Source organism: Crocodylus siamensis, chromosome 8 (assembly GCF_052110815.1).
Source record: "Crocodylus siamensis isolate JL-2025a chromosome 8, ASM5211081v1, whole genome shotgun sequence".
NCBI classification, from domain to species: Eukaryota; Metazoa; Chordata; order Crocodylia; family Crocodylidae; genus Crocodylus; species Crocodylus siamensis.
Genome location: NC_143402.1, coordinates 7235988 through 7246291, shown reverse-complemented (window position 1 = coordinate 7246291; position 10304 = coordinate 7235988). Strand labels below are relative to the sequence as shown.

Here is a 10304-nt window from a genome sequence, read left to right as displayed (position 1 = left end):
TGCTCCAGCAGACTCAATTAACTGAGTCTTCTCCAATGTGCTGGATTTCCAGTGTGCTGGGGCAGGCTCCCCACATGTGTGTAAGTGTTGTAAATGAGTGCTGAAAGTGACACAAAACCTTTTTATGCTATATTTGAATTTAATCATAAACTCTATTCCACCACTATCCTAGTTCCTGCGGTTGCTATTGTATATCAAAAGGGTATGTGTGTCATGTGGAGAATAGGTGAAGCTTGACAAACAGGCTAAATTCTGCTCTGTGACTAGTATAATTTCATTTAAATAAATGTCAAAACACCCTTAACTAACTTAACTGAAGTTAGGATCTGGCCAGAATGGATAATATCATGGCCAGTGCTATGAAGTTTTTACAGCACTTGTTCGAGAAGTTTTGTATAACTTTTGGATCCTCCACTTGTATCCAAGTCACAACAACAAACTTCACAGCATCCATACTATCAAATAGTTGATCTTTTTCCTGTTTTGGTTCCACTGTTTGTTAACACCAGTGAAAATATTATATAGCTCTTTTTATAAAGAACAGAAAACTTTTTGATTGACCGCAGCATCCTTTCAGCTTTTAAATCTTTTTCTTGATCACCATTCTCTCAGCTTATCTTGGCTGATGTTCTAGAGAACTGAAGGAAATTGAATGATATGACAAAACAGAAAAGCATAAAAATCTCAGCTTTTGCTTTGTGCTGGCTGCACTGCAGGCTATAGCAGATGGAGAGTCCATGCATTTTGATGTGCTTCGCAAATCCCTTAAGGAAAGATGCAGAGAACCTTACTTTGACAAAAATACAACTGGACCTAGTTAATATTTGCTTGGTTTTTCTACTTGTCTGGGTACACAATGGTAGCAATTAATCTGTATATATGTGGTATTGATTTGTCTATCTGAATGTTCTTGGATCTAAACAAAAATGTCCCCATTAATGTAGCTGGATTTGGCAGCAGCTGTGCAAACCAGCATCTCAGAAAGTAAATACCTTGTAAACATTACAAGAATATGCATGCACACAAGATTTTTATGGTGTATTGAGCGAGTGCTCACAATATACCCTTGTTTTACATGCACAAAAATCTAGTGAGAAAATACAGGGGCAAGCCAGTATCAACAGTGAACTACTTACAATATGTAGGAAGGCTAAAATAACACCATGGATTTTGCTGAATGTTTTTCATGTTTATGCGTCTTGTTGTGAAAAAGGCTCCTCTACGCAATCCGTAAGTACATTTTAAACAAGTTGAGAAGTATAGGAAGATGCCTGGAGTGGAGATAATCTTTTCAGATGAAGACTGTTCATTTTTCTATCTTTTAACTGATGTAACGATTCGCCGGAGTAGAACATCATGTAATTAAAATAAATTAAATTTGACTCTTCGAGCAGTTGGTTTTGCTAAACAGTGAAATTAATGTACGATAGCATAATGGAACAATCTATAAACCCTGCTCGGTGTTGCAAAGTTCGGGGTAGTTGCTTTTATACGTCTCAGCTGCAACCCAGTGACATTTCATTATGCATTGTTACAGGTGATTTGGCATCTGTTTTGAGTTTCACAAAAGCTTTAAAACAGAGTAAACCCAAGAATGAGGGTAGTTTTTCCTCCCCTAGTTTATTTTTAAACTGAAGCCTTCCACTTAGCAATCTGTGAGCATGAACAGTGGTATAGTATTGCGGGTTGGAGCAAGGGTACAGACAATCACTTGGAGAGCTTTAAACAAGGGAGGGACATCTGCTTGGGAATATGCAGCAGCTTTTACATTGCAACTATTACGTGTGCAATCCCGAAGCAAGTAAACTAAATCACCCCAGCTTCTACCCTGGAGGAAGGAGGGTTAAAGCTGAAGCAGTTTTGCTTAGGATTAAAACTTTTGTTTTAGCACTTAAGGTACTTAAATATGGGAACATCTTCATAAGCAAAGTAATAAGTACGTCTACTGTGAGGAGTGTGTGATTTTACTTAGCTACATTGTGAATCTAAAGAGATAATTCCATAACCAACAAGGTAGATCTCCCCTTTTGAATGTGATGATACCATCTACGTGCTTTGAAAATGGCATTTCCAAGTGATTAGCAGGCCTGGCGTCCTTTGTGTGGAGTCTTCTGTTTGGCCGGTATACACACAGCTCCACAGGATGGAAAAATCCATTTTAAATGTCTGCTCATTAGATAGACCTAATCTCTCCATCCGCTGTGATAAGAACAGGACACCCTCGTTGGCAGCTATACCCTCCTTTATGTCTTGTTGCTCACTAAGATCCCTTAGGCAAACCCACCACCGGATTCCCCGTAAGAAACCCTTGGTTATCTCACCCTTCCAGGCTAAGTACAGACAGTCAAAAGCCTGAGGCTGAATTGATTTAATCTTCACAGTTTGCCTAAGATGCATAGATTGAACTGATAAGCAAGTCAACAGACACTTACTTTTCACTGGAAATGCAGTCACATGCTTGCAGTGGCCCAGACCAGGAGCGGGGGGTATTAGAGCACACCTCTCTGCTCAGCTGGAGCAGACAGCTTGGGCCAAGGCTAGCCTGGCCACCCTGTGAGGGGGGAATTAGAGGGGACAGGTGCAAAGCATCCTGGGATGCTGCGGGACTCTGAATTAACTTGAACCTGCAAGGGATTTGGGACAGAAGTTCAATAAACTGATATAGGCTAACTCAGTGAAGTATGATATCCATCCAGGTCTATCTTAAACCAGTTTTGCGTGTTTTGAAAGTGGTGTTTATTTGCACTCAACTATTGTTGTGTTACAGATTTGAACCAGTTTCCAATCACTTATACCAGTTTGTGTGTAATTTTTGTCCCTAGCCTCAGTGGCTGTTCCCTTGCAAATGCTCCAGAGATGCAGTCTGTTAACTTTCTTAGACTAAATGGCAAAAATCTGCATCATTTGCAAGTTGTGGATGCATTTTTTGACTGTTTTGACCAAAAAGTCACATTTTCAGGTAACCCCCCCACCGAACAAACGACCATTTTAATTTCACTAAAAAGCCAACAAAAAGTTTATCAAAAAGTCACCTATTTCCAAGGCAACTCTGACCATAAATTACTTGCTCTAGAGCCAGGCTTTGATACATCATCTAGTTACGTCTTCCTTTTTACCTTTCTGTATCGTTGCTGCAAAGCTTATCGAATAAGCATTACATATACAGATCTCTGATATTAGAGGGAAACCCTATTTTCCACGGTGTTTGCCCATACAAGTTCTGGGGAGAGCATATATTAAATCAATAAAACACCCTGCTCCACTGGTGTGGATGATGGGTTGAGTGGCTGGAAGCCCAGAGGTTGAGAGTTTGAGGTCATGTTAGAGAGTTTGAGTCCTCACCACATGACCATGTTAGAGTCCAACAAATCTGCTAAATAGTAAATACCTTGTTACAAGGACATGAGAAAGGAAAAGTTTAGTAAAACATTCCCATATCTTTCTCCGACATGGCCCCTCTTGCAATTTGTGAGATTAATTTTTGATCTTTGGTTAGTCTGGAGGAAGAAGCAAGTTCAATCAAGTTTCCTCATTCTAAATGCATGGTTAGGTAGTCTTACTATCAGGAGGTCACCTTAATTCTTTTTGGACCACGCATTAACTTTCTTTAATTTTAACTGTAGTTGCACATATGTAACACCAAGCTTTTGGTTAGTAAAGATTTATTGTAGTAGTTAGTTACTAAAGATGTATAACTATGCCAGTAGAGTATTATAAGCAAACCATCCCAGTGTGGGTGCTACTTCTGTTTTATGCTTCATCACAAATTCAACCTTTAGTTCATGTTTGGCAAAGGACCTGAATTGTATTTGACAAAGTGAATCATGGTCTCGTTTGCAATCAAGTTACATTAACTTCACCAAACTTGCCAGTATCAGCTGAGTTTCATGTAGTTTGAGTTTGGTTCTAAAACTCAAAGAAAGATTTCTAAGTTTCTTTTGCATTCTTCTTGCATTCTTTAGAAGAAAAGACTATTTTTATATGACCTCTGCAAAACAGTACAGCTACATTTTACACTGCTCTCAACTGGAGTGCTCTGAGGCACAGATGATATCAAACATTGGATTTCATCAGCCACTTTTGTGTCTCTGTTGTGAAAATTTTAAGCCGTTCAGAAAGAGAAATGGCAGTTTATACCCTGGTTATAGTCACAGTGGCTTTTCCAGCCGGTAGAAAACATAGACAACTGAGTGAAACATTATTCTCAGAGGCTAACATGCATTGGAGGCTAACATGCATTGCAGGTCAAAAAGCTGCCATATCATAATTAACTCCATAAATCCTAAATTTTCATTTTGGTAGACATGCCAAGTCAAACAAATGAAAATTGCTTCCATATTTATCAGACGATTTTATGCTAAAATGCACCTTTGACACTCAACAAAAATCATGACGATTACAACAGTGCAGTAACCATATAAAAATATTCCTAACTATTGCAGTTGAAGTGCACTGCAAAAACCAAAACTGAAACCTATGGCATGTCAAAAATATAAGCCTCCAAAAGGCCTTGAAATAGTTACAAGGAGCTTAGCTGTTAAGGTGCTAGATTGGAAATTAAATGGTCTGAATTTGTGTCCTGACTCTGCTACCTTTTCTCCAACTTTGGGAGCCTTACTTTGTACGATCATTCTTCAGTCCAGGCTGAACAGCATTCCCTGTAACACTCCTAGAGATGCTATTGGATACTCTGCTATTGGTTCGGCCCTGTTCTAGTGACCTGTTTCAATGACCTTTTCTTATGCTGGGAGCAAACTTTGTATTAGTTCCTGGATGAGCTGCACCTGCATTTGTCCAAAAATAAAACTAGTCTGAGACTGACATGTACACACGTGTACACACATCACTCTTCCAATTGGGGTTTAATGAGCAGCTGAATTTAGGGTCACTTTTCTGCCATTGATTCAATGACTGAATCCTGGGATAACCACATAGGCATACTTTTCACTACCCCAAGATTAATTGTTACCACCTCTTATCCATGAAGCTTTTAAAATGTTTATCTTGGGACAACAGACATGGATGGCTGTAGGACTGCAGTGTCTTCTGTGATAAAATGGCCCAGAACCAGATGCTGTTCAACATTGAGAAGTGTAAAGTACTCCATCTGGGGTGGAAAAATTTGCAGCAAACTTGCAGGCTGGTGGTGCTTGCTAGGTAGTACCACATCTGAAAGGGATCTGGGGATCATAATTGACCATGAAATGAATGAGCCACCAGTGTGATACCACAGTTAGCAGAGCAAACAGTACTCTGGCATGCATCAACCAATGTATCTCAAGCAAAACTAAGGAAGTGATTCTCCCGCTCTACTCTGCATTGGTGAGGCTGCTGCTGGAGGACTGCATCCAGTTCTGGGCACTGCACTTCAAGAAGGATGTGGAGAAGCTGGAGAGAGTCCAGAGAAGAGACACTCATATGATTAGAGGCCTGAAGAGCAAGCTATACGAGGAAAGGCTGACAGATATGGGACTGTTTAGCTTAGAAAAGAGAAGACTTCAGTGGGGTTTGGTGGCAGCTTACAAATATATCAGGGGAGAGCATCGGGGGCTAAGTGAACAACTATTCGCCAAAGTGCCCCAGGGGAAAACCAGGAGCAACGGTCATAAACTCCTAAAAGAAGGTTTCAGACTGGACATAAGGAGAAACTTCTTCATGGTCCATGTGACCAGACTCTGGACTAGACTCCCAGCAGGGGTGGTGCAGGCACTTACCCTGGAGATCTTCAAGAGGAGACTGGATGCACAGTGGCGTAGAGCCAGTGCTTCCATTTGTGCCACCCTGGTCCGCGGCTGATCACCAAGCCGGGGGGAGGGGGGGGTGCTGAAACCAGAAGTGCCACTGGGGGACTGAGTATCCCTGGAGGGCCTGGCTGGCACCCCTCCCCACCCAGACCAACACCCAGGGGCATGCCCCCCGTCGCTATGCTACTGCATGCAGCTTGCTGGGGTTATTTGACCCTAGCAGTCTTTCATGCCCAGAACCGGGGGGGGCTGCACCCGAGGATCTCATGAGGTCCCTTTGAGCCTTAAACTTCTGTGAATCAGTGTGAACCTGTGGTTTAGCCCAAGGTAAACGTGACGTCTGTTTGTTGACCTAGAGAGAGCGTATGCCTGAGAGTAGGGTGCAGAGTAATAAAATGGGTGATCGGCATCAGCATAGCATATATTATAAAATACCAGCTGTGGGTTGCTCTGCTCACAGTGCCCTGTACAGTGCCATATTTTAAAACACCAGGATGATCTGTAAACGCTCTAAATGAACTGTTTAGTTCTGTGTGAAGAAGTGAATTTTCCTAAACTGTAAGTAAAAGGCAAGGACATACAGAGATGAAATGAGGCAAGGATGTACAAAATAATCATTTTGTTGTTACAAGGGTTGCTTTCAGGATAATGAAATAATGTGACCCTCACATAGCTTTGAAACAAAAGTGAACAGACATGAGATTTAATATGATCGTGATAGTTGGCATCACAGTAGCACAGACTGATTAGAACGAGTTCTGTGGGAGTAATGTAACCACTACTGTCTGCCTAGAAACTAATCTCTCCTCCTTAGCCTCTTGTTTGCAGTCTGTGGCCTTGAGCACGGGAACTAAACTTAGTGCTCATAGTATATTGTTACTGTACCTCAAAGCTAATGCCTATTTCCAGGCACTGGTTTGTGTGAATGCAGATGTGGTTGAAGTTTGTGAATGTCTTAAGGTTAGTGACTGTTCAGTATACGTGCAGTGATTAAAAACGTATTCAGCAGTTTTGCTGCATCAACTCTGAAAGTCTGCATTACAAATATTAAGAGTTAAGTATGTGCAGGATGCATTTAGAGTTCATTTTCACTGGCAATATTAAAATGTAATGACTTGCAGTCATATTGCATGCATAGTATATGAAGTTCAGCATCGCATTGATGGCTGGAAAATCCCTTTCTGTAATTTCCTTCATTGACATTGGGCCTGAGAGGAGAAGTGTTCCTTTCCACAGTACTTTATGGAGCTGCTGTGTATCTCAGGGTGAAAACAGATGGGTTTATCCCAGGTCCAGTGGTCTTCACATCAAAACAGGCACAGGAAAAATTGTTTACACGCACAGCTTGAATAGCAATTAATTTCATATAACCCTGTCCTGGGGAAAAAAGGTATTTTTTTAGATGCTTCACAGGTACTTCTAGTGGAACGATGTGCTTTGTGCATCTCTAGGATCCCAGAATAAAAGACTTGGTTCCAGAAGAAGACCGACTTCTCTGTTTTTAGCCTTAGAAAACTGGGTTATTACTGCATCACCCTGTGTAGGCACTGAAACTAGAAATAGATGTTGCCAAATCAAGCAGATCAGCTGTGCTGGTAAATGTCCTGGCACAGCTGATCTGCTTCACTGGGTGAAGCACATCACCCATTGTCCTGCCCATTGATCTTGTGGGGCTATGGGAGACACGTTCCCCACTTGCAGAGGCACATTCCCAGCCATCTCCAGGAACCACTGCACAGAAGTGACAAAAGCAGATTTCTGTTTCTACCCTAGAAGACTAAAGGCGTTCTTCAAACACTAGCATGAATGCCAGGTGGGCATCAGAAACTTTCCAAGGCACTTGAAATAACCCTAGATGAGCTGTCTTCAGGGACTGAAGTTGGGGCTCTATTGCCCAAATTAACCGAGCAGATTCATTAGCTTCTATCCCAAAATATATTCAAAGCCCTTTACGTGCTCTGATATCTAAATAGGAACAGAGATTGACACTGCTCCTTCTCTACGTGGTTTTCAGTATTTACTCCTATTGAGTAAATAGCTACAACCAAAGCTGCATGAATGTGTCTGAAGGCGATTTCTTTCCCAGTGTGTCTACTTCAATAGTAGTCTTCCTTGTTCACGTTGAACACAATACATAAAATTGACTTAATTAATACCGAGATGACAGCTGCATTGATGTAGAGCTTGTAAGGGAATGTATTATGCTGCATGACAGATTTTGAAAAGGGTATTAAGCACCCTTGGAACAAGCCATTTCTGGAGTTAGAATATTTCAAAACTAATAAATAGTCTGCTTCGAACAGTGGGAAAGGACTGCTTCAGGTGATCCTCTTAATGAGTGAGGGAAGGGATGCTGGAATCAGAAGCCTCCACGATGGTGGGGGAGGATGAGAGGCTTGAAGTAGAAAACAGCAAAACAAAGCAGCAAAGTGTACCCCATGAATGGTCCTGGTGACTCAGAAAGGTAGGTCGTTTGTCCTACTACACAGTGATTGCAGTTATTCAGTCGGAAATAATCCTATGGGCGGATTTGACAACCTGGAGGTTGCTATGCTACGGCTTCTGTTAGTGTAGAAGATGCAGTATGTAATTTGACAGTCTGGCAAATTATAAAATCAATATTTTGACTAGAAATACAACAGTCCAACCCAAGGGCCCGATCCTGAAAACAGCGAGGCATGGGAGTTGCATTCTGCTTGTGTAACTTCCTGTTGGCTTTGTGGAGACAGCTTGGTTGAGGAAGGTTACCCAAGTATCTCAAACTAGTAATGAAAATGAGGCTTCAGGTAGGAGATTCAGGAAACTTGCCAAAGAAAATGTCGGCAGGAAGAACTTCCCAAAGGAGATCTTTATCACATGGGAGATTAATCTCCCTGCTCATTGGGTGCCTGACCCCTTAGAGGGAGTTTTCCAGTTCAGGTGTGCCCAGCTGGTCACCTCCTGAGGGGACCTGAATGTGCATCTGGCTGCACTTGAAGATCCAGGCTGCAGGTTAGAAAGCAAGTAGGGAGGACCTGGAGAGAGTTGCCTGAAGAGAGCTCATGAGACATGAGTGCCCAATGGAGGAAGATTGTTGCTGAGAGGTAGGGTAGAGAGGTTTGGGGCAGAGTTCTGTGACTCAGAGTTATGGGGGTAATAGAGTCAAAGAAGGTTTTGGCAGAGGCATGTTGGTCAAGGAAAAGAAGCAGCTTAGTCGGGGCAGGTTTAGATTATAGGCTTATAATGAAGGGGAGGTTCTCATGGAAGGATATAGCAATGGTCGGATTTGCAGAAGAAAAAACTGCAGGGTAGTCTTTGGTTTGTGGAGTATGGTCACAGAAGTCTTGCAGTGCAGCTGGTGAGCAAATGCCAAAGAGGGTGGAGATTTTTGGAATAAGGGCACAGGACATGAAAGTGCTTTAATTCTTGAGAGGAGAGACTGAGGCCCTAAAATAGGGCTTTCAAGGAGCCAGAAAATTGCTGCACTCCATTATCGTGCTGTGTGTTTTTATCTGAGGGAACTGTGGAGGGTTTACTTAGGGTTACCATATGTCTGGGTTTTCCTGGACATGCCCTCTTTTTGAGTCCTCCCAGCTCCATCCAGGCAGTTTTTTTAGATATCAACAAGTGTCCAGGATTTGGGATTTTGCTTTGCTCAGCATCAAAGTTTTCCTTGGCACTGGGCTGCAGCAGGGTGGGGGAGGCATCTGCTCCTCCAGCGGGGGGAAGGGAGCAGGGAAGGGACAGCAGGGAGCTGTGTGGCTGGGCCATGCTGGTGCCTGTGCTCACATGGGCGGGGCAGCTGGGAGACTCTTGCAGGGCTGGGGGTGGGGGAGCAGGGCTGTGTGTTGGGAGTGAGGGGTACTGGCAGGGTTGGGGGGGTTAAGGGTACTGGGAGGGCTAGGGAGACTGTGGTTTGGGAGCGAGGGGCACCAAGGGGGTGGGAGACTGTGGGTGAGGAGTGCCAGGGGGCTGCAGGTGGGGAGTGAGGGGTATCAGCAGTGGGGGGAGCGTCTGCGGGTTGGGAGTGAGACAGCTCCAGCATGGTTGGGGGAGCAGAGGACTATGGGTTGGAAGTAAGAGGAAGCAGCAGGGCTGTGGCTTGAGAGTGAGGGGCAGGGGCAGGGTACAGGCATATCACTGCCACCCCCTACAATCATATCATCACCCCCTCCTGACAGGTGTCGTCGTCTTTGAAACTGGAAATATGGTAATCCTAGATTATTTCTACTAATAAATTATGCCTGGAAATGGGGCTTGAATTGGATGTTGAGAGAGAACATTTGAGGGTTTACAAATATAGGTCTGATTTTTTTTGGACGATGTGAACAGCACTGGTGACTATAAGGGAAATTGAGGCCGGATTAGCATGGTTACTGTGGTTGTCCATAGGGGATGCGTACGGAGGGAGTAATTTACCTGGAGTGTATCATGGTAGCTAAGTTGCATTAGGCGGTCTGAACACTGTGCTGAAAAGATATGGTATATATTTCAAGCAGAAATCCTGCAGTGACCGAAGGTTGATTGTAAGGTGACACACCCCCTCTGTCTCTAAGCTTCATTAATTCCCCTGTAATGAAT

General features: G+C 43.1%; 1 long non-coding RNA gene across 1 annotated transcript in view; it reads left to right on the top strand.

Moving 5' to 3' along the window:
- Positions 1 to 1104: 1104 nt before the first annotated feature.
- LOC149858037 (uncharacterized) overlaps positions 1105 to 10304 on the top strand; it is a 221423-nt gene continuing 212223 nt past the window's right edge. The window contains exon 1 of the long non-coding RNA XR_016444023.1: positions 1105 to 1230. This is a non-coding gene — a long non-coding RNA (uncharacterized LOC149858037). The remainder of the gene's footprint in view (positions 1231 to 10304) is intronic.